General features: G+C 36.7%; 2 protein-coding genes across 6 annotated transcripts in view; one reads left to right on the top strand and one right to left on the bottom strand.

Moving 5' to 3' along the window:
* Positions 1–25,690, bottom strand: part of taf3 (TAF3 RNA polymerase II, TATA box binding protein (TBP)-associated facto) — a 199,504-nt gene that overhangs the window by 87,539 nt on the left and 86,275 nt on the right. Inside the window, exon 1 of one of the 4 annotated variants that reach the window (XM_078235920.1) lies at positions 15,496–15,611. The exons of 2 other annotated variants lie outside the window; for them this stretch is intronic. The gene's annotated coding sequence lies outside the window, so the exon portion shown is untranslated. Of the gene's footprint in view, positions 1–8,188; positions 8,323–15,495; positions 15,612–25,690 lie in introns of those variants that run through there. One more of the 4 variants, XM_078235919.1, reaches the window with a different exon arrangement.
* Positions 11,757–25,690, top strand: part of kin (Kin17 DNA and RNA binding protein) — a 157,839-nt gene continuing 143,905 nt past the window's right edge. Inside the window, exons 1-2 of one of the 2 annotated variants that reach the window (XM_078235927.1) lie at positions 11,757–11,806; positions 19,239–19,311. The gene's annotated coding sequence lies outside the window, so the exon portion shown is untranslated. Of the gene's footprint in view, positions 11,807–19,061; positions 19,146–19,238; positions 19,312–25,690 lie in introns of those variants that run through there. The other variant, XM_078235928.1, reaches the window with a different exon arrangement.

A 25,690-nucleotide genomic window follows, 5' to 3' on the forward strand; every position in this document is an offset into this window, starting at 1 on the left:
AAAATACTGCCTAAAGTATTTCGATTCAGTGAAAATACCAAAGCAAAATTAATTATAAAATATTATGCTTTGAAAAAAACAAGACAATAAGAGAGACTATCCAAAATGTTATTCTCTCATTATTTGGCACTATATGGTAGGTTTCTTCATTTTAATTCTCTTAACCTGCATTATTTTTTTTTACTTCCTCTTCATTTGCGTTGCCTTTCACTCCGCCTCTGCCTTTAAAGAATTGCTTTGTTTATTTTCTTAATTAACACTGTCATTTTTAGATTGTTCTTTTAAAGCCTTTTTCATTTCTGCTGAGTAATAATAGACCTTTGTACAGTTTAGTGCAATATCCCTGAAGTCTAAGGACATAGGGCTTGTAGCTGTATAATCAAATACAATAAGCAACCTATTGGAGGGATCATGTATATATTGCTAATGGAAATCTGAAAACTGATAGCTGGTGTAAATAAAAGTGTTTCTCTTTTTACACCAAAGTCCCATGTTACAAGACACCAAGATTGAAAATAACTAAAGAGAAGTTGAGGTAAAGCAGTAAATAGTATGTAGTAATTAGAAATTATGCCAAGCTTGAGTTTTAAATGTTTGAAAATTGCAGAAAGAAGAGGAGAGATAATGAGTTTCACAGTTTGAGATCCTGGGCAATAATGAGTTAAAAGCGCATGATGGTGCTGTGAATCTAAATTCAATACAGTGCAGATGTAGGGAGGAAGAAGATCGTATAAGGAGCTGTATTTCACAAGATTTTCCCTCTTAAAGGCATCAGCAACATCATTTTTGATTGGTCCAACACTACACTTACCCTCCTCATCCTCTTTAACAACATGTGACACAGTTGACCATTCCATTCCTTGTGGTCTCTCCTGCGCGGTTTACCTCTGAGGCAGCACCCTACCACTGCTCTACTCCTACTTTTCCTAATACAGCAAGAACGTGTATAATGGCTTTCCAACTCATCTCCGCCACTCATATTTTAATTGATTCACTGATGAAACGTTAGCACCACCACTAAGGCCAGCATTTATTGCCCATTCCTAAATGCCCTCAAGATGAATTAGCTGCCTTCTTGAACCAGTGCAGTTCATGTGGTGCAGGTACACCCATGGACTGCTAGAGTGGGAGTTCCAGGTCTTTGATCCAGTGACAATGAAGCAGCAAAGATATAGTTCCACGTCAGGATGGTGTGACTTGAGAAGGGAACTTTCAGGCGGTGCTGCTCCGTGGGACTGTTGCCCTCGTTCTTCGAGGTGATAAAGGTCATGGGTTTGGTGCCTTGATAGTGCATCTTGTAGGTGATACACACAACTGACACTGTGCGCCAGTGATAAGTATGGAAGATCTTTCTTTCAACAAGATACCACAAACGCATATTTGTAGATGACTACAAAAAAACGAATTGTAAGAACTGTGAAAGCTTCAAATCAATCAAAAGGGAGTAAATATGATGACAACTTATTTCTTTCAAATTGTTTTTCTTACATAATACAATAATCATTTGAGAATTGTTGATTTTGTTACAAGTAATACAACCTTAAAAAATGTATTCTTTCATGGTCTCTCTCGGGTAAGGTCAGCATTCAACTGATTGGCGGCTCGGCCATTTTTTAGAGGACAGTCAAGAGTCAACCACATTCTTGTGGGTCTGGAGTCACATGTAGGTCAGACCAGGTATGGATGGTAGGTATCCTATTTTAAAGGATATTAGTGAATCAGATTAGTCTTTACGACAATTGATGGCAGTTTCATGGTCATACTTACTGGCTTTCAATTCCAAATTTTATTAATTGAATTTAAATTCCACCATCTGTGGTGGTGGGTTTTAAACCCGCGTCCCCAGAACATTAGTCTGGGCCTCTGGATTGAAGTAGAAAGGGTTGAGAGCTTCAAGCTTGTAGGTGTCCAGACCACCAACAATCTGTCCTGGTTCCCCCATGCCGACACTATAGTTATGAAAGCTCACCAACGCCTCTACTTTCTCAGAAGATTAAGGAAATTTGGCATGTCAGCTACGACTCTCAGCAACTTTTACAGATGCACCATAGAAAGCATTCTTTCTGGCTGTATCACAGCTTGGTATGGCTCCTGCTCTGCCCAAGACCGCAAGGATCTACAAAAGGTCGTGAATATAGCCCAATCCGTCACACAAACCAGCCTCCTATCCATTGACTCTGTCTACACTTCCCGCTGTTTCGGCAAAGCAGCCAGCATAATTAAAGACCCCATGCACTCCGGACATTCTCTCTTCCACCTTCTTCCTTTGGGAAAAAGATACAAAAGTCTGAGGTCACGTACCAACCGACTCAAGAACAGCTTCTTCCCTGCTGCTGTCAGACTTTTGAATGGACTTACCTTGCATTAAGTTGATCTTTCTCTATACCCGAGCTATGACTGTAACATATTCTGCACTCTCTCGTTTCCTCTTCTATGCTTTGTCTGTATAGCGCGCAAGAAACAATACTTTTCACTGTATACTAATACATGTGACAATAATAAATCAAATCAAATTATTGGTTTGGTGACATTACCATTATTCCACCATCTCCTTCGACTTGCAATAAAGTGATGCTTAAATGTAATGAACGAACCTAAGATACTTTACATAGGAGAAAGGCAGATGATGAATTAGGAGAGTTGCCTGAATACATGATGGAAAAGTCAAGTTTCTCCCCCACTTTTAAATGTGGAGAAGGAAGCAACGAGATAGTTTTATTGAGAGACTTCTAGAGGGTAGATTCTAAACAGCTGAAAACTCTGAAACAGAGTTAAAGCTCGAGAAGAGTAAAAGTTGGAATGGCAATACTACAATAGGCAGACTGAGAAATATGGTTGGAAGGTTGAGGAACTTTGTGGAGGGACCTGTGAACTTCTGTTCAATTCAAAGTAGATTGTTCAAATGATTTTAGTGCTAAAATGGCTTTGAATTATCAGGAAGAGACTGTATAATCCTAGTGTTCAATTAGATACTAATTATCTGCATACAAAGGCTGAAAAATTATAGGTGTCTTAGCTACATACATATATATTTAGAATGGTATATTACCCAGTCCTGATTGACCGTCCCATTACACCAGATGTATACAACATCTCTGCCAATTGATCTCGTGGTCTAAGGATTAGTGAGGAGCCATTGTTCTGAGTTGTGGCCTGCTATCTGCACCAGGTCCGCACACAAATATCCTACCAGATTTGAAAGCCCTCTGGTTAGAATTATTGCAAATGTAACCCTCTTATTGCTAATGTAGACATGGTAATTGCAGGCTCTATGACAAGTTCAGAGGAAAGGTGAAACGATTCTGCTTACAGATAACTGACACAGGATGTTATTTACTGTTATAAACTGAGCTTTAAAAAGAATGATTAGATGATCTTCTACATGATAAGTGTAGGTTAAAGATGCACGGTTCTTCTATTGACCCTGCTCGCCAACCATAAGACCTCCCGATCAGTTTACACCATATAAATGCCGCAAATTACAGAAAACTGAATCAGAAGTGGCAATAATGCAACATACTCATAAATAGTTGGTTGTGTAGCAAAACATTCATGCTTTGAAATCAATGGGAACAGTCAGGAGTGATTATCACAGCAATCAGGATGACTGAAATTTCAAATTGTGCAGGCCGACCACACTGATAACTATGAATGCCGATTGTGATAATCATCAGCTCCAGTGTGACCATCACGCCCATCTGACTTTGCATAAAGCTTGTCAACAGAAGACTACATCTCAAGCACCCTGAGATTCTGCACGTGTAGCTCTTTGAAAAGATGTATTCTCTGCATTGTTGTAAAAAATGATCCGCAGAAAGAAAGTTTAAATTTAAAAAAAAAAAATCAAACTTTGAATTTCATTAGGCAGTTAAGCTGTACCTTTTCTGTTGCTGCAAAGTAACTTCAGCATCTTGTTACTGCACTATACCACAAACTGAATTTACATTCACCGTGATTTTCATGTCCTGTTGGTCAAGTGACGTAGCAGGTGGGGAATTTCAGTGGGAGGAAGCATAAAGTCATAAACGTGCCCCATGTCCAGCCGGTCGCAATCGTCCCAGGCCATTTTTTCTAATGTAATCAGCCTCACGCGCGGGACAGTATATGGGAGGTCAGTGCTCATGCCTAGCAGTCTGCAGCGGGCTTCCACGGCGAGCTTAGGCTCTTGCCCCCCCCCAACCCACTGGTGTGAAACTCCCTACTGCTTAAAGAATTGACATGTGTGGGAAAATTGCATGGGGTAACTTGCTGAAAAAAACAGGATGAAACTCTCTGGTTTTCAGACTTTTGCGACACTTTGAACTTCTGGGGGAAAATTCCACCTATTGTGTTGAATTCCTACATGAATTGAGGAATCACTTTAGAATTGCAAATTTAGCAACAGTGCATTTCATTTTGTACCTACTCTAAAGCTTGTAGTAATTGCCCACAACTCTAGGCTTACTGTAAATCCATTGCAATGCCAAACTTGACTCTCATGGTTCTCTGGGTATGGCTGAGGGCAGGTGGGTACAGTTGATGATTTATTAGACTCTGCTGGCCACTTTTTAAAGCTACTTTACCTCAGCCTAAGATCAGGAGCTCCCCATTGCCTGCTCTCTTAAGTATTTATATTTCTCAATGCATTTGTATATCCTGGCAAATGCAGAGTTCCCTGCTGCACAAGGCAATTGAAGTTCTGGCCAGGCAGAAGACCAGCAATGTAATCAAAAGTTCTGCCTGGTTGGAGTCCAAACTCCATCTACTGGTCTCACACCAGTAGCTGGGCTCCAGCGTTGCTGTGGCTTCAAACTGGCTGCAATACGCTGTTACCACTGCTAAATCAGCTTCTCATAGGGCAACGCACTGATTCACCTTCAAAGTTAGTTTATATGTTCGGTGAGATGTTTGGAAAATAACTTTAAAATCTAGTTGCTCAATCAACATTATTTAAGGCCTGTCTATAAAACCTTACATGGAAAAATGGCAAGCATTAGTAGAAACAGCAACTCAGTTCGGAAAAATCATCTGAACAGAACAGAGTACAGGAAACAAGCTGAAAATTTAATTTTGCAGAAATCATTTAAAATGTTTCAACAAGGTTTCAACAATTGATAAGCTTGTGAACACAAGTATTTAGTCCACGTATGTTATATATAGTATACTTTAGATTATAAAACCATGGTGATATGCATGATCATGACATTTATTTTAGAATGCAATAAATGAAAATGCTAGTATGAGGAAATAAAAAAACAAAAAAACAAAGAAGTCATGGTATGCAATTTGACTGTAAGCATGAAAGGCTTATTGTCCCTTAGTGGCATGAATATGGGTAGGATATATTTTACGTTATTAACTAATTGTTAACACCGTACTTGATCACAGATTGAACCAAATATTCAGTGCAACTCATCTCTTTTTTTATTTAAAATGTAATCATGTCATGGCTTTGGTAACTTATGGAGTATAACTCACGCCTGAACACACACTAAACTACAGTATTTTGGGACGGTCATTACCCAATACTCCAAACAGACAGATCAAATTCAACAATATTCAGGCCATTTGCCTACCATTTACTGTAACCATATATGATATACACTACTCACAGCAAAACCAGGTTAGATTGAAAACCTCTAGGCTGGGGAAGGTGCGGATAATTTAAGTGAACTGTTGAACTCCACTGAGAGGAATAGTCACCTGAAAACTTTGTGACTTTCAATTAGAGACTAAGCTGTTGAATTCTCCAGAGAGGAGTCACTTTGCAAACTCCATTTGTTTTCAATTAAACACTGAACAGTTGAATATGCAAGGGTTCTCACTTGTGTATAGTCAACTTAAGGTCCATCATTTGATTTACAAAAAGTACCTACACTGCAATAAAAATATTTAATCTGATTTTTGATTTTTCTTCAAAGTGCTAGAGTAGTCTTCAAAAAGTTAACAAAATATAGTAAATTGCATTCAATGTACCATAATTAACTCTTTCCCAATGGCCAGATTTTCCTTTCAGGTTGGTGTATAAATTCTTAACAGCTAAGATGTGTTTAACCGAAACGATTATGGTGGTTTTCAAATGGTTTCTGCATAAGGGGGAAATGAGTAACTTGGTCCAATGACATAATTGCTTCAAAGAGTTAATTACAAAAAAGAGTTTCTTCAATTCACATATAAGGCATTCCTTTCAAAAGTCAGAATTTTTTTTGATGCTTTGGCAAAATGCATGACTAATCTTACAGACATTGCTGGGTTTCTAATCAGCAATGTAGTCTAGATTTTGTTGCCATTGGTAGTGTGAAAGTGCACCTTAATGGGTGTAAATTAACTGAAGGGCAGGCATATGACTTTGGCAATATGAAATGGTCCAAGTTCAAATGCCACTCTTGTATGTGACTGCTGCTGTTCTCTGGAGAGACACCTTCAAAGCAATAAACGTTTTATATAGAGAGATTCTATGGCTATAAAATCTTCTTGTGATACTTCAAGGGAATACTCACTGTTGTTTTGTTTCAACTGACAGCATTTTAAAAATGATTATCTGAAGAATTAGCTCTAATGGAAAGGACGATGTATGTATTAAAATATTATTTTGTGTGATGCATCATACCTTGTACCTTTGCCTCTAGATATTCCCTTTGAAAACAGCAATGATTTTTAACATATACAAGTCTAGTCATTGACTGATATAACCTCTTTTGAATAAACAAGATCATAATGGATATTCTACATAAATTGCAATGTTAATGCAAAATAAAGTAATTATTAATCCTGGGCATCACCACCCAGGATGTCACTATATGAATTAGAGAGCCCATGTTTAAAAGCTCAAACTCTTTGCTACCTTTGTGATAAATGAAATAATCAAGGGTTCTGGAACTGCCAGAGAGTAAAAACAATTAATCCACCTCTGCGGTATGTAGCAGTATTTTACTAGATTGATAGGTATGTGCCTATGCAGGACAATCATAAGATTATAGGAAATTTAATTCATTTCTTCGTTCAAAGTTGTTGGTCGTGACTACGTCCTCTTATAGATAAGGTTCTAGATGACAATTCGACTGAAACACTGTAGATTGTAACAGAACAACTGCCAGTTATCCTCAAAGATGTCATCGCAGTAGTTAAATTTACCAAGCGAATTGGGATCAGTATCAGTGCTGTCTAATACTTGTCCATAAAACCAGTCTCTACAAAACAATGATATTTTTCTGATAAGATACCGAGGACTACATCTGTGCTACACTAAACGTTCTCAGTAGCAGGATATTCATGAATTTCTGAATACATTTAATTGAAAGTTAAAAACAATTTTTTAGTGGCGTTTTCACACTTCTTACTACAAATGATGTGGATCTGATCAGCAACTGCTCAATCCTCTGTCCTACTATAATCCTGTAAAAGTGTTTAACACTTTCTATACATTAACTTCTGTTTCCTATCGTGTAATCCAATAATTTGTATACTCAAATTAGGTCAGAGAATTAGCCCTTTATAGAGAATACTCTCTATAAAAAGGTGTTTCATACAAGCACAGATTTAATTAATAGTTCTGACAATTAGTCACAATTTTTGCAAAGACAGAACTCAATCACATTAAATAATGAAAAGGCATATGAAACTATCTACTATTTCCCTTGCCTTATCGTGCAAGCAAATGAAGTGATAGAGATTGTGATTGCACATCAACTATGGATAACTTCAAAGTTGTGACTAGAAGATAACAAAGTGCCAGGAACAAAACTGAAGTAACCAAGTTATTCTGCTGTGTCTGAAACAGAGATTTTCCTGGTAAGTAGTACTGTTCGTGGAGTGAGTCACAAAAAGCTGCTGGTAGCCACCTTGGATTTTACCCAATGACATTTGCCTTTAAAAGGAAGTAAGATCTTGTTAGCAGAAAGTGACATTGGTGTAATTTCAAAATTAGCACAAGCCCCCAAAAAGATGTATCAATTGAAAGCAGCTTTTAATGTGATTAGATGCTCCTCAACCTACTCTGTATCTTGCTCGCAAGTGTTCCAGTTATCCTGAAGGGGTTAATATTTTTCAATTCTACAAAAGCCAGTCATTAAGGTGACTCTTTGAAGGTTTGCTCAGTAACAGCACTTAAAATGTAGAGCTAAATCATTTGATCGGCATGACATCACAGGAGAGAAGGCTAAATGATTTGGACCACTGCAAATGATTAGGGAACCACATGCATACTTACCCCAGGTCACACTGGCACCAATGTACGACTATGGTATGTATAGCAAAAAAAAGCTGCAACAGACCGAAACCCAAAAGGGACATCCAAACCCACATCTTGCTGTGGTTGGCTTGTAATGCATATGCCTCAGCAAGGAAGCACAACCTACTACACATTGTTTATACAAAAGATTCCTTTTGATCGGAGCGATGGCAAAACCACAGGCTGTGCTCAGCCCCAAAACAAAATGTTTTTAACTCCTAGTTTTTGCAATGCTTGGCGCCAAGCTGAGAACAGTAAACAATAAACATAGGGTTAGGAATGACAAATTGCTTTTTATAGTTGAACAAGTGATGACATAGTACAGTACATAATCGTTTTTTTGCAGCAAAGAATTTGACTTGCACTCAGGTGAAACAGTTAATGTATACTACATTTTCCCATTAACAATTAAAAGCTGGGACTTTTTTACTTTACGGTTTTCCAATTTTCAATAGGGAAATAAAAGTCTTGCAATTAGTCATCACTGGTGTGCCTCAAATAAATTCTTTGCAAACAATAAAAAAAAGTTTAATATTGTTTTTCTAACAGATTAAGTAAAATAGAGAATTACGGAACAAAATCCCATGCAATTAAAAACAGTATTTGGTTTACTCAGCAGGAGTCAACAAATGTACCTGATTCATGGCTGGAATTTTACCACCCCGCCCGCCATGGGGATCGGAGCGGGCGGCCAATGGAAAGGTCCGTTGACCTCGGGCAGGATTTTATGGTTTTGGGATGAGGGAGGCCATAAAATCCCACCCCATGTCTAAGATGTAGACTGAGTGCCCATCATAGCAATGTTGAAAGGGTAGTTCCACCCTCGGTCTATGTGCCCACAGGATCTAATTTGTTAGATGGGAGTAGCCATTTAATGAATAAAATTTTAAATTAAATTAAACTGGAGCATTGGTCAGATCAGGGGTTATCAACTCTGGGCCACTATTCTTTTGGAGGTATATTAATGAGCTGGATTTGAGTATGTTGAGGATATCACTTCAAAGTTCACAAACTGGTAATTTAGAAATGCAGTAAACAATGAAAAGGAAATTGGTTTTTTCATTACAGCACATAAAAAGTCTGGTGAAATGGACAGATACCTGGCAGACAAAATTTAATGCTGGCTAAATATGAAGTGATACAACGTGATAAGTAGAATGAGAAGCGGCAACACGAAATAAAGTGTACAATGCACATTTTAAATGTTGTGCAGAAACAGGGGGACCTAGGGTTTCTTAGTACGTAGGTCAGTAAAGGTGGCAGGAGAGGTTGAGAAGGTTTCTTAAAAAAAACATGGGATCCTTGGCTTTATTAATAGAAACCATGATGTAGAGATGCCTGCGTTGGACTGGGGTAAGCACAGTAAGAAGTCTCACAACACCAGGTTAAAGTCCAACAGGTTTATTTGGCAGCACAAGCTTTCGGAGCATTACTCCTTCATCAGGTGAGATCGTAAGAAATAGAGCAGGAGTATGCCATTTGCCCCATCGAGCCTGCTCTACCACTCAATAAGATCATAGCTGATCGGACTGTGGCCTTAACAGCACTTTCTTGCCTGTCCCCAGAACCTTTGACACCCTTGTCAATCAGTAATCTGTCTAATTCAGCCTTGAATATAGTTAATGACGCAGCCTCCACTCACTCCTCTTTGTGGAAGAGAATTCCAACGACTAACAACTCTGTATCAGGGATGAGAGAGCTCAGTTTTGAAGAGAACTGGAGAAGCTGGGTTATTCTCCTTTGAGTGGAGAGGGTTAGCAGATTTGATAGAAGTGATCAAAATCATGAATGATTTTAGTAAAGTAAAAACTGTTTCCAATGCAGAAGAGTTGGCAACCAGAGTACATAGAAGTAAGCTGATTGGTAATAGAACCAGAGGCAATGTGAGGATTTTTTTGGGTCTGGAATACAATGTCTGAAAAGGTGGTGAAAGCAAATTAAATAGTAATATTTATAAGAAAATTGGGTGAATATTTCAAGGAAAAATAAAATAATAGCAGTGGGCAAAGAGCAGGGGAATCAGATTAAATAGATAAATAGTTCTACCAAAGCCAGCATCACCATGGTGAACCAACTAGTCTGTTTCACCATATGATGCTATGAATACAAAGCATTGCATTCATCTTAGATTGTAGGAACAAAACACGGAAATTCTATTTGTGCTTACAAGGACCACGAGATATAATGTGTGTCTTAACAGGGAGCTTGCTTCATCATATATACAACCCGGCTTTGTCCTCGAAATGGATGAACAGCCTGCAACAGACTTGTGATATGGAGAACATTGATATCTTTGAGTCTGTTTCAATAGCGAGTTCTGTTGGCTTGTTCTGGGTATAAAGATGGCATACTTTACCAAGTGTCAGTCTTGACATAGTGGTAGCACTCTGGTCTCTGATACAAAAGATTATGGGTTCAAGCCCCATTCCTGATACTCAAATACATTACTCTAGGCTGACCTTTCAGAGCAGTACTGAGGGAGTGCTGCATTGTTGTAGATGCTGTCATCATAATGAAATGCTAAACTGAGACCATATCTGCCCTCTCAGGTTCATTTAAAAGATCTCAAGGCACTTTTCAAAGAGTAGCAAGGGAGATAATTTGGCTGTTTATCTCATTACTATTGGTGGGCCCTTGGTATGCACAAATTAACTGCCACATTTTCCTACTTAGAATAGTGTTCATATTTCAAAATTATTTGACTGTAGAGCACTTTATGATGTCATAAACTTGTGAAAGGTCCTGTACAAATGCAAGTTCTTTTTCTCTTTCTATTTTTAGTTCAGGTCAGTTCTTGTCAGGCCTGGGCAGCAGATCACAGAACTTGATGAATAAACAAGTTAACGGGTGAATTTTTTCTCAGAGATGTGTGGTCCAAGTTATGAGAAATTATGGTATATTTTGAAACAGATTTTTGTAAGTCAATTAAACCACTGTGATTTACGACTAGGCTGCTTACTATTGATTTCACTTGTTTTCTATTTCTTAAAATCCTGATTTGCACAGTTTGTGAAGAATGTTATATGTTCAACCATCAGTTTAGACTACATTCAGAAAAGTTATCAGCAATATAGATGTATAGTTCACCGAGATTAATGCGTGCATAAGGTAATGTTTGGATTCACAAGAAAGATGGACTTGGCTAGAAAATTTATGGAGATCATCTGAATTGCAACAAATTCGAGTGATTATGGGGAATTCTGACGGGGCAACATTGAGATCTAGTATGACCCTTGTAAATTTTCAGCTGACATCTTACATACAATTTTCTGATGCCGCCATGTCATAATCATCTCTTTCCTTAAGAACTCCTACTCCCTGGCTCCAGCAGATGTCGGAGAGATTCCATGATGTGAATATCTGCTGCTTTGTGGAAACAAGATCTGTTTGTTTCTTTATATGTGAGAGCATGATAGATACAGGCTGGAATTTTACTGCCTTGCCTGCCACGGGAATTGGAGCAGACGAGGGGTGGATATTGGGGCCTCCAGTGGGATTTTACGGTTTGGGTTGAACAAAGCCGTAAAATCCCGCCCACAATCTTTGTCTATGGATTGCGACTGGAGTCCATTCCAAAGTTTGGATCTTCCCAACTGGGTAGGTCAATCGTGCTTTGTTTCAAAAGATAAAATGAACAGCACAAGAGGATATGGAGAGGCAGAATGCAGATCTGGTGCACATTTGACTTGGAATAGGCCGGAATATGAAGTGTTGAATGTTATACGCAACTCTGAAATTTGGTGTAATATTCTTGGAGATACAATATTTAGACGTAGCTCTTGTGAAGCAAAAGGACACAGTACAACATTGTCAAAACCAAGGCTAGGACACCACTACATAAATATCTAGTAATTCCATCATTATTTAAAGAAAGCAATGTGTGTTGAGTTGAAAAGTCACACAAACATTAAAAACGGGTTAAAGGGATTTGGGAATAGATAGGGAGGTGGATTTGAGACCAGGGAGAGATCAGCCATGATCTGATAGAATGGCAGAGCAGGCTCGAAGGGCTGAATTTGCCTACTTCTGCTCCTAATTCCTATGCTCCTATTAATGCTGATCGATAGCCACAATTCAGGATATTACTCTTAACTGGTTAAAACATTAATGCTATTCTGCTAATAAATCATTCCAAACCTGGAATTGTATAAATAATTACCTATGAAATAATGGATTTATAAAATGTTTCAGAAATTAACTTCTTTAGATTTTTGCTACCTTACTTTCATTTGGCATCAACCAATACTTTTTTAAACATAAATTAATGGTAAGTCAGGGTTGATTAGCTGTAAAGAAAAATCAAAGTTCCAACAAACTTAATATATTATTCAACCTAAAAACTGTTGCTTTTAGATCTCAATACTTCTTTCATTTTATTTGTTTTTTTCAGTTTCTCTTTCATACGTTTCATAACTTTCTTTTAAACAAACTTTTCCTTTCAAGTCCTTCTCCAGCTCTCGGATCTAGTTGCGAACCTTTGCAGGGTTGCCACATTGCGTTGGTTGGTTTATCAACAAACTATTCTTCAGCTCTCTTTAAAATAAGAGAGCTGAAAAGTTTATTGCTGTGTAAATTAAAATGAGTCTTTAAAATGACAAAAAGAGAATAATCAAATCATAAACAATGATCTGTCCTTAAAGTATCCAGATGGATTCAGATAAAGCAATGTATGCTATATTGTACAACTGATGTGAATAGCAGTTACTATGAACAGATTGTAAACAATTGCTATTAGTATAGAAACATAGAAAATAAGATTTTCATTGATTAATAACAGAATCCTCTGATATAAGTTTTGAGAATATTGATTATTTCAATATTGATTAATATTGGCTCTCTCATTTAAAATGCATGTAAAATTCCAGCCGTCTCCCAATAATGTAAACTTAACCCAGTTAATTGAATATCTTTATTTACAAATGACCCATATTTTGCCCCAAAATTAATTCCCAATGAGGTTTTTTTTGCACAATCCATCGCCTTTTTGTCTTCAGGTCAAAAGACATTCAATCTAGGTCTTTCCTCCATTTACCAAATACTGTCCAGTGAATTAAACCTACACAAGATTATCCTGCAAAGACTTTAGGAGAGAAAATATGGGAGTGAGCAACTGATTTAAAAGTCAGGTCAAGTCTTCAGTTACGTAATGAAACTGTTCTAAATTTCTTTTCAGGTTCACAAACCGCATTAATATGAGGGAAGGAAACAGAATCTGGAGGATGAACACTATTCAACAAAGTTGTTTAACCCTTAATTATGTAATCGTCACTGTTCCAGACATTATGAAATTAGATAGGAGGTACTATATGGGAACTGAAAAACAGATCTATTCTCTAAATTCTGCAGTAAATTCCAAAAGCAAACTCACTTTCCTAAGGATAATATAGGCTTCTTGCACTGGATTGTTTTCCATTTACATTTTGGCATCATTTAGATGGTAAGAAATTAGCAGCGATGGTTTTTTTAAAAAGTAGGAATCAAATATACAAAGACTGTATTGAAGTTATACTGTATAAGCCCAGGTTCATGGTAGAGGCAAAGGCTAATTAAGTTTTCTACTAATCACAGTTCAAAAAGCTGTACAGGCATTGGCAGTGAACCCTATATGCTACTTTAAAAAAAATGTAGCCTAAACGTACTGTGGCTTGGAAAGGAACTCTAAAGAATTACCTGGGGACCTCACTTCCCTCAAAATATAGCGCCACTAATACTCTCCAGATCTGCTGGCCCCTTTTCTAACTGTGTCAAGAAAATGTTTACGTTCAGGATGGGTTCATCTGAAAGGTCAAAGAAATTTAGGAGTCTTAAGATCCAACGACAATAGTATGAAAACTTCTGCCTCAAAAACGGTGGAGGAAAAAAAATTAAAAATCATTTACTTGCTAAGATCAATGGAAAAATTATTTCCACTGCTTTTCAATTGCTACCAGCTTGTAATTTTATAAAATCACCATCACTGTGGCAAAAGAACCATGTTTCATCTGCACTTCAAAGGCTTGTACAGTTTGAAGAAAAAAGCATGCTTACGTGCTTACAATGCATTTAAAACCTTGATGAAAATAATGGGGACTATCTAGTGTAATTATTTGAGATTTCATCTAACAGACATTTGGCTACTAATCCAAAATACATTTACAAAACAGAAGTAAACAAAGTATAAAAAAGCCAAAGGCAGAACACAGAACTGAGGGGACTTATCCATAATAAGAAATGATTCAAACAAATTCAGCATTTGAATGGACAGATTGATCACTTAATGAGATTTTGTCACCACTTTTGAAGGAACTGTAATGCTCCCCCCCCCCCCCCCCACCCCCACCCCGCTTACCCAATATTTTATGAAAATAATAGAATCCACTGGGACCATACTTCCATCGAACCTTTTATCAATACTTTCCTTCCATTGTGTAACAGTGAAAGCAAAATACCATTCACAATATTTCTGATGTTAGCCGTGTGATGACAACATCAACCATTAAAGCAAAAAAAGTTAGATTAGGGATCATAAAGTTGAAAAAAACAAAATGATATTAAAAAACACAACGTTTGAAATTGCTATTCCTTTCTTCAAGCAGCAAAACACACTGAAGAGACTTTTCTTTTGAAGTTCTATGTTCAAAATTTTAGAACAATCCTGCATTGACAAGGCAACGATATTTTGTAAATTTAATCCCATTTTTAACCACCAAATGTAGTGAGTGAGCAAAATCTATGAGTTCCAGGAGGACAAGATAAGTATTACAAATGTGAACTCAGGTAAATGTTGGGCAAAACTTTTAAATGGATAGCAATGCTAGGAATAAGAACCGCATCATTCTTAGAAACACATATTGAAATGAAAATATTTACAAATGCTGCGAAAGTTAGAGGAAAGAGTGCGTTAAGATCTTTATGGGCAAATGAATATCCTGAATTTATCTAAAGGTACGCAGCATGGAACAATAAAGAGAGCAATTGTATATATAAATAATGAAATAGAATCCACCTGAAAAACAAAGGCAAGTTTTCAGTAGGAGATTCAAAAGATGACTTTTTCTATTATTGTATTTGATTTCATTTTAATTTATAAATGTCTTTTTATCAAAGTTCACATATCAAAAAACAATCAAATAGGAAATTAAAGTTGAAAAAGCTTTATTATAAACTAGAGATTTTCAAGCCACTCTTTAAATGAGCTGTGCAAAAACTAAAAACAAAAATTCTGTTCGACTCCCACATAACAAACAATACCATACCAAGGTAACAACATTTTTTAAAGATGTGACTGTGTGCCTAATTTGTATTACATGATTCCACTTATCTGCTGGTTACGTGCCATCCATGTAGTGGGCTGGCATTCTTGCAGCAATCATGGTGAAAAGACCAAACAGACTGGCGCCTGGCGTCTGGCATCTCCATGAGAAAGAAATGGCTGAATGACAATGGATGTCATCTAGTCATATTGCATGCAGCAGCATGTATTGGCATGTGAAACTGTACAGACACTGTTCTGCCCCAGACACCACCTAGCTAAAATCCACTGCATGCTGTTGTAATTACAAACTGCAAATTGTAAACAATTAAAATTTCGGAACTATTTTGAAAAAAAAAAGAAAAATAAAGCTATTTCCCCTCCCCAAATCAGCCTCTTTGGTCTCCATGCCTGAAGTACATTTAGCCCCACAGCACAATAAACCCTTCCCTTGTTCCAGGCTTAACTAAAAGCATTTGAAGAAAAACAGTTTGAAATACTACAGTTCATACACATCTCGAGTGAATGCAAAGAATTTATACAGATTAATATGAGAAAATTAAGTAGAAATATGATATTGTCAGGGCCGTTGTGACAAACAGTTATATCCATATCACTTGGCTTATGAAATACTACCCGTCCTTATTTTTGGGTGAGAGGGGAGAGTGTGAGCGTGAGCGTGTGTTGCGTGTGCATGCGAGTGTGGCAGTGGGGAGCGAGAGCGTTGGAGTGAATTAACCTTCAATTCCCAACTTCCTTCCCTCAAATCCTTTCAATTATAAATCTGCTCAAATGGCAACCATCATAAATTCTGGCCATCACTTTAACTTTGTCAATTACTATTAAAGAGAATTTTGATTTCTAAAACTTGTGTGTTTTGATATTAGCTCACTTTTAAACCCCAAAAGTAACAAATCATTCTAACTTCTTCAAAACCTACATACTTAAGCAAGACTATATTTAAATATGTAATTACATGTTAAATGGAAATCTTTTATATTTGTATAAGTAATTTACATTTTTTAAATGGTTAGGAGTCTTTTATTTCTTGAATTATTTATTTCATTGCCAATTTCTGAACAAACGACTTTGATAATATACTCACTACAAGTAATTAATTTGTATTTGTACATATTGAGAGTGCATTTTCTCCTCAATGTCCCGCTCTCCCAATAAAATTCACCCCAAATGAACTTTTGAGCCAGGCTGTTAAACTGCTGACTTACTGCAGCCTAGGAGTAACTCTCCCTCTTATTTTCTCAGCTCTACTTTAGGTTGCTACCTTACTCCCATTGTTCTCATACTACACATCAGCGCTCCAATGCACTAATTATCTCGTACATAAAACATACTTCTGTGGAACTGTCAGTGACATATTTACAAGCAAGGAAAATTACTCTTAATTTTTTTTTCCTAAAAACATGGTTTCAACTTCTCAATTTGAAGTTTAAAAAAAAATGTACAGCAGAGGGGAAATGAATAACTCAGCAGATGAATTCCTTGTACTTTTTCAGTAAATCATACTTAGAAATATTTAAATTCATTCACATATAATATTTGTACCAAGTATATTTTTGGGAGGAGCACACTACCAGACTATAGGAATGAAAGTTAAAAAAAGAGCAATTTGCAAATTGTGTACGTACACTATTACATTCTTATAGTTAAGAAGATACTTGTGCAGATACTAAAGGACGGCATTAAATTAAAATATCTTGAGCCATATGTACCAATAGAAATTTTTAGAAGTCGGGTCACAAAAACTTGATGCAAAATGATTAGAAATTGTCCTTTTTAAGTTTCAAGTTGTGTAACAGAGTAAACAATGTGATATTTCTTCATTGCAGAAAATGTTCGAAATCAAAACATTATGACTTAAAAATCTAAAACAAGCGCATTTCAATTAAATGCAGTGACAGCTAAAATCAGGGACCATAAATGGTCACAAGAGTTGAGCAGTATCCAGTCTATTAAGGACAATTCTTGTATTCTAATTCTGTGCCAACTAGACCTGTTGCAAGGCTGTTTCACACTGCTAAAGGATTGCATAGATGGGGTAACAACAGTTTGTCTTGCTGAACTACTATGAGACGCATCAATCATCCTTTTCACTTTTAATGTAGTGAAGCTTTTTTTTAAATACATAAAAATTTGAATTCTTGTCACCCAGAAAGCTGCCAGCTTTATATATTGATCCAAGTTTTCTCAACAACAGAAAAAAGGGAAGCAAAGTTAAATCTCTATGAGTCTATTCAGGCAAATATGTAGGCAAGACATTAAAGATTATCTTAAGTACAAATTTACGTAGCTGACTGGAATTATTAAATAAACAACCTCCCTAGCTTTTCCTTCTTGCAATGGGAAGTTAGAAATTGTGTTTAAAACTACTCAACTTTTCCAGTCAGCAGATGTAAACAAAGATTCACGCTTCAAAAATATATTTTTTAAATTAATAAATATGAAAAATGAGAACATAATAAGTGTGGGGAAAATCAATTTTAGGCTCAAAAATAAAGCCATAAAATTATCTTCCAATTTTTAATTGCATGCGACAGGTGAATCAGACATCACACTCCAATTCAAAAATCACATACAGTACAGTTTTGGGATCTAATTGCACATTATCTGAAGATTTGATGAAATATATTCCGAATAGTTGCCGAAGAACTGGTGAAGGTCACTTCACAGGGAATACAGGAAGGGGGGTTCCTAGAGTAATTTGCCTGGGATTTTAATCTAGTAAAGCTGTTGATGTCATTATCGCCACCGTTTCAACATCAAAACTGCTCTACAAATAAAACTTAATAAATGGATACAATACCCTACATTAGATTTCAAAGAGACTCATTTCACGATCTTTACTGTGACACCTGACATAGTGCTGGCAGAAAAAATCTGTTTCTTCAGGATTTCATGATCACAATCCCATTAAAGTCAATATAAAAAATATAGAAGTGTGATGAGGAATTATGCTCAACTTCATTCTCTTTTTGTCACCTTCCTTTTTTAAAAAAAGATTGACCTCCTTGTTTAAAAGTTAATGCTGATGACACCAAGGAATGAATGCTTTACAGAAATTACTGAGTCTAATGATCTGAGGGAGGAAATTAGTTACAATCATTAATCCATGGCAACCTTAGCTCCAACTGATGACGCTGGTGTCTTCATTCCCACTGATTAAAGCAAATATTAATGCTAAATTTGAACTAATTTAAGTCAAATATTCAAGATTTTAACTTCAAATCCAGACTTTTTAAAAAAAAACGGTGATTTCTATGTTAAAATGCAATTATGTAGGAAAATGTGGCAGCAACATCTCACCAACAGAAGACTCAATTCTCTTTGGGTGGTGACAGTTGAGGAATGAGTGCTGTTTGAGGAAGGAATGTTGGCCAAGACATGTTGATTCTTCCCTACATAGCGCCACTTCATCCAAATGATAGCACTTTTATCATTGCAGCATGAAAATGCCAGTCCAGAATATCTGCTCCAGTCAAGGGTTGGGACTCAAACTCAACCTTCCAAAGTGAAGCAAGAACACTGCTAACTGATGCAAGCCATTGCACCAGGACAAAAATAACAAAGAGCAAACTGCCCATCTGAACATTTTGGGGCCTGCCTTTCCAATGTGGACAGATTTTATTATCTAATTTGTGGATGTTACCTGCTGACAATATTATTTTCCACCTGACATCTGTGCCAGTGGTAATAGCTTATTTCTGAAATTTGTGGATTACTAGTATTGTGGGCAGTTTGATAGAATTGTTAATCCCTTTTAATTTACCATTCTGAAAAGAGGTGCAGCGACAGTGACCAATACAGATCAAGCAATCCTTACCCTGAAAATGGTTGGAGTCAAGTTGATATTCAGGTAAGGTTATGAAGTTGTTAGAATGAAGTCTTGGGAAATAGAATTCAATTACTACATCACTGAATTTCACTGCTGAGCCGGATGCTTCTTTTTTCCATTGGTGCTAAAGACTTCAAATTAAAACCGCCAAATATTTGGCATAAAATTAATATGCTTCGAGTAAACGCCTTTACATCATTCTGCTCTATCTAGAAAATCATTATAGAGAGAAAAATAAAATTACTGCAAAAGCTAAGAGATATCTAACTGGATCGATCCCTGGCTTCCCTGACTGGGCACAACAGCTGCAGTGGGAGCCGTGACTACCTTTAGCTGCCACTAAACATTGCTGTCTACCTGCAAGAAAGCAAACATCTTTAACTTTATCATTTTTATTGGCATTCAATAATTGTACACAATGGCAGATTACAGCATTGCAGAAGGAATCAATGGTATATAGTGCAACATTCAATTAGCCTGCTTTTCATATCACACTTTGATTTCAGAGTTTCGATGGATGTCACAGAATGGACTGGCAGAATCTGTGTTATCCATGGCTGAGTCTGAACTTGTAAATAACAAATACAGTATTTCTGTGCCCTTCTTGAATTTAATGTCAGCACAACACTGACTGCAAATCAAGCTGCTTTGCTTGACATTCCTCTTATACATCCAGCATTTGGCAGACTGAAATGTATTTTATATACGCACAAAGTTCTACCTATTAAAACAACAGATCAGCATTTCAGAATTAACTTCCTGAAAAATACCTATTAACTGAAACATTTATTAAGCACACAGAAAGCACACTTTGAAGGGTCGGGCTATTACCATTAGCTTGTGCTTGCTGTTAACTCAGTGCTCCTACAAATTTCAGGATATTAAATTCATTCTTGGTGTCACCTAATCACTCATCAGATTTATCTTATTGCCTTATTCACACTTTTCATGTTCGGTGCCATTCTGCAGCATGGGCCTTGGTCAATTCATTGATGGCATTGAAATAAATCACAAATTACAAAGTACAAGTCCTAAATGTACTTTTATGGTAATAGTTGAAAAGCTTCATTTGTTTTATCAAACCTTTAAACATCATAACTGCTATGACAGCTAATATGGTTCAGCGTTTGATTAAAGTCAGCATGTTGTGGAAGTGGAGTGGGTGAAGATATCCAATGTGGTTTGGAATGCAGTTGCTTTCAAACATGGACCAATGTGTAACTGCAAAGATTCAACTTCTACAGAAGTGAAAGGCAGAACAATGGAAGAGAATGATGAAGAGTAATGCATAAAACGACATGACAAAGATCTACAGAAAAGACTGGCAGAGACAGAAGGAAGGAAAAATGGCAAAAGAGATTGACATCAAAATAAATAATGTGACCTTTAATTCACTAGTATTTTCTCATGCAAGCGTTACTGCGATACAGAAAATAACTTGAATTACTGAAAAATAAACTGTTCGGCTCCATCATGCATGATAGCAGCTAGGATTTGTATAATTGTACAATGTAATTGTGGTGGTGATTTGTTTTTAGTGGGAAAAACAGGAAAGGGAAGTTGTCAGAGGAATGCATGGTATCATAGCCCCTTCTCCTGCAGCCGGTGAACTCTTCCAGCAATTTGTGTTTTCATTCTATGTCCATCATCTAGAAATGAAAACTCAGGAAATTTATTCTTGCTGGACAAGTTTTTGCTTTGGCATGTCAGTCACTGTTGATTCCAGAAGGAACTGCTTTTGAGAACTTACTTAGTCCAGGATTGTAAGGGAGCTAAATTAACATATGCTGCTGAAATGACAAGATCTCTGAAACACACTGGGTAAATAAAGGTATCTAGCAATGTCAATGCAGTCCCCTCACGTTGTCAAGCTAGGAAATTCTGCCAAGTCGAATTTCCTGATTAGATCATCAATGTTTACTGTGTATACCAATGATCAGAAAAATCATAAGATACAATTGGAACAGTTTCCTCAAAACGTGGCGCTGAGAACAAACTCACTTTGGAAGTACAGACCAAGTGTAACAGAGTACTGAAAGGGTTAAACTCCAGCTATTTGCTGTGAACAAATGTATTCAGTAAAACAATTCTCCCAGTATTTACACAAGAACAGCTGAGCACAAATATTTTACTTTACAGCACAGAACAGAGGTCATTAGTATAAAAGTTTACATCGACAAAAAGGCATTAGAGGCACTAAGTGAAAATACACCAAAACTAAAATACTAATTTTTAACTGCATGTCCATGTGTTACAAATGCCAGATACAAACATTATAAAGTATTACACAGGAACGCAACAAACCCTTTTTATATAATCCCATTTAAAGATAAAAGAGAAAGTTGTCTATAAAAGAACCTCACAAGTTGTAGCTATCTTTCATTCGAATCAAAGCTTGGGAATGCTTTTGCAGCACTGACTATTTAAAAAATGAAAAGCGACCAAAATTAGCATCTTCAGACTATTGCCAAGTAAGGTCAGAGTTTATAGAATTAAAATGAGAAAGCTCCGTACAATTATTCATTAAGTAATCCTGACCATAAGCCAATTTTAGGATTTATGGACAGCAAAAATCATCAGCTACTCAGAATGAGCAATTAGCAATCAGATGTCACTTTCTACTTCTTCCATCTTGCCCTTGCAGGCTAAACGCCTAACCCCAAATCACAGGCAATGCAACTGCACCTTGCAAACCTTCTATTAATAGGGAGTGACGGTATCTTTGCTTTCTGACAACCATTAAGAGTTAACTTTCACTATTGCTGTAGATCATCTCCGCCACTGAAATAGTAATGAACCTTCCACCCTTTTTACCTTCATCTCAACAGACTGCATTTTTCTGACAAAAAAGGAAAGGGAAACGTACTGTCAAATCTCTGCCAATGTAACAGCTCGTCATTAGGAGGTGCACAACTGTTTGACTACTGGTAATTTTACCTCCTCCCGAGATCTGATAACTGATTAAGCATTTTCCCATTGCAGTACATTGCTAAGTAAAAAAACTGTACATATACCTCTACTACCTTGTCACCAGTTACTATTTCCTCAAGAAAGAAATACCACAAACATGCATTGTCACAAATAAAGGCAAGTCTATTTCACAAAATAGTTGAAAAAATGTCTTATCTTTGATAGGTGAGAAAATATTATGTTGTCAGGTCACATAGTTAAAGCGAAAACTTCAAATTACATTTATTAAAATACAGCAAAATTAATATAGGAGAATAACTTTTTTCAAACAAAAATGTAACAACATGTTCTGGCTTTTAGACTTGTTTTTTCCACAATGTCCAATCCGACCGCTTTTGATAACTTTTTATACTTGCAACTAACTCACTGACCCGTGGGTATTTGACTTGCGCTTGTGACACATAAATAAGACTGAACAAAGTAAAATTTAAGTAGAGCTGCTACCCACATAAATCCATAAAGTCTTCATTTGCTTTGAAATAGAAACATATAACACGGACAGAGAAAACCCATTGATGAAGCTAGTCTGTCCCATATCGTCACGATGCCTTATGCATCACAATACAAATTCTCAGCACCCACCCAGAGCTTTGCCATTTCCTGGGAGACTCAAGTCAAAGGGGCAGAAAGGTAATGGAAAACTGAAATATTCCTCTCTGACCCTTTGGCTAATCAGAACTAGTTCAGGAAATCAGGCCACAGAGAATTTACAATACAAAAACAGGCCACTTGGCCGGTTACAGGATAAAGGTGCTCTTCACCCCAGCCAAAAATATGCTCAGTTCTTCCCTGAAGAAATATAGCAAAGTAATGTTCACTACACAAGCCAGTAACTTCTTTTCCCAGGTCAACTGTTTTCTGGGAAAATAAAAACTGCTTAACATCCAACCTAGTTCTGTTATTACATTGTTTTTAAACTTGACGTCTGTTCCCCTTAACCTATCCATTTAAAATATTATTTTTTATATAAGAAATTGGCATGCAGTCTACACTTTTATAAAACATGCAGCCGTGGCTCTTTTAAGTATATCTGGGTAGCTAAGGTTTTTAAACTGAAAATAAATCTTGTGGCCTGCCTCTTCGTCTTACAAAAATCTCCGCATCCCACACCACGTGAGGAAACCAAGACTACACCATGGTATTGGACTGAAGCTCAAAAGCAAAACACTCTGGATGCTGTAAATCTAAATCAGAAACAGAAAATGCTGGAAATACTTGGCAGATCAGAAGACTCTACTGAGAGAGAAACAGAGTTAACATTTCAGGTCTGTGATATTTCATCAGAACCGTGGCATGCTTTGTCAATTGTCTATGAAAACAATTGAGTTTGCTTTAACTATAGCTTCACAGCATTTAGAGTGATGCACTAAAACACCTATATCTCTCTCTCTTTCACCACTCCTCAACTCGGTTCCATGATTGGACATACCCACTTGCATAACAGTAAAGCAAAGTTAAACATAATTTGCCAAACAAACAAGCACATTTCACCAATACAGCACATTTCACTAATACATTGAGATCTGCTCACAGTAGTAGAGATACATTTCTAACACTTGAAGAAATCTTAGAATCACGTGTGTTAGGACATTAACAAAAATAGCAAAGGCAAACTTATTTTCAAAAATACGGGTAATTATACCAGTTATTCTTATCACCTAACTGGATAGGATTATGGCTAGCAGCACCATGGAACAATAGCAATGAGACCTCAAGCAAAATCTTTGGAAATTTTGACTGGCTCAACAACCCCTTAGTGACTGTGGCAATCACTGACAATAAGCTCAATTTCTTCCCTGAATGGCAGGGATATATTATCTTTTGACAAGCTTGATTTTTTTGGCCAAACAATCATGGCCTTCTGGACTTCTGTCCACGGTAAGATTAACAACACCAGGTTAAAGTCCATCAGGTTTATTTCTTATCACCTAACTGGATAGGATTGTGGCTAGCAGCACCATGGAACAATAGCAATGAGACCTCAAGCAAAATCTTTGGAAATTTTGACTGGCTCAACTTCTGTCCACAGGCAGTGACATAAACAGGTGAGCCACCCTAACCTAATAATTAATTCCAAACAGTAACTGTATATTGCTCCATGTCAACTCAAAAGAAAATCCTTCAGAAGTTCAATTTCAGCCTCAAGTGCGCTGGCCCATATACAATTCCATATGAACAAAAAAAAAGATATATTTCGTGATATGACATGATGGAACTTCACTTTAATCACACTCAACACAAACGCAACTGTTGAGCATGACAGAACAAACACTGGGACACAACTCAAAACTTTGGGATAAAACATTGACCAACACTTTTTAATTCCATGAAACAAAAAAAACTAACAAAAAACATGAAACCCATTATGAAACTAGTCTTCCAGCAATAAGTATAATGCAGAAACCTCACATTGTGGGAAGGTAAGAGATCTGTAAACAATGTGAACTTCAGGCTATAGTTGTAAACTTAACAAGTCACTCTAGATTTCATTGCAAACGTAATATCAGGAACAGAACATGGAAAGAGTAAGATGCGCGGGGATGCAAGGACAAAAAGAATGGAGAATACTGAAAGAAATAAGATGGAGAGATTGGCAAACAAGTAAAACATGCAGACTGATGTGATTAAAGAAAAAAATGAAAGCGAAGACAAACAATTACTTTGCTGAGCCACTGTACCTACATTCAATTTCACTTAAATGAACATATAAGAAAATAATGAAAAATTGAAACCATTTTCTATTTGCACCATGGTTAAGCGACTGGCCAATGAAAAACTTAGATCATTTATCACATGCACACTAAGTAACAATGGTCTATTAAACTATGAGCTCTATTTTACACCAGCCACAGTTAATCTATTTCCTAAAGATTGCTATTACAGTAATATATTTTTTTTAATTTGGTGCCACTTCTGCAATGTACTAACTGGGCCATCAGGCGAGCTAAAATAACTTTAAAAAAAACATTTCCTGCGGGGCAAAAAGAATTGACCGAATCAGTTTGTGAAATTTTGCAATACAATATGTTATGGCTTTTAGGTTCTTTTACACTGTATGCTTAAACAATACCTGCTGCAGTTCAATGGCACAGAGTGGGTTGAATTCCACAATTCATATTCAATGTGATGTTCAAATTTTTGACTCCCAAAAGTGTTCAACAGATCTTATGAAAATTTGTACGTAAAAATTTACATCAGTTTTAAATTATCTTCTCTCATGCCAACAATTTATACCAGTGACAATTATTTAATCAATTGCTGAATATAACCAAACATAATGGGAACATTTTGACCATTTGGTACCAGCCAGTGTGCATTGTAAACACCAGAGGGGCCATTTCTATGCTGAACCCATGAAATGTCAGCACAGAATCCCTACAGTGCAGAAGGAGACATTCAGCCCATCAAGTCTGCACCACCCCTCCGGCAG

Source organism: Mustelus asterias, chromosome 19 (genome assembly GCF_964213995.1).
Source record: "Mustelus asterias chromosome 19, sMusAst1.hap1.1, whole genome shotgun sequence".
In the NCBI taxonomy this organism is placed as follows: Eukaryota; Metazoa; Chordata; class Chondrichthyes; order Carcharhiniformes; family Triakidae; genus Mustelus; species Mustelus asterias.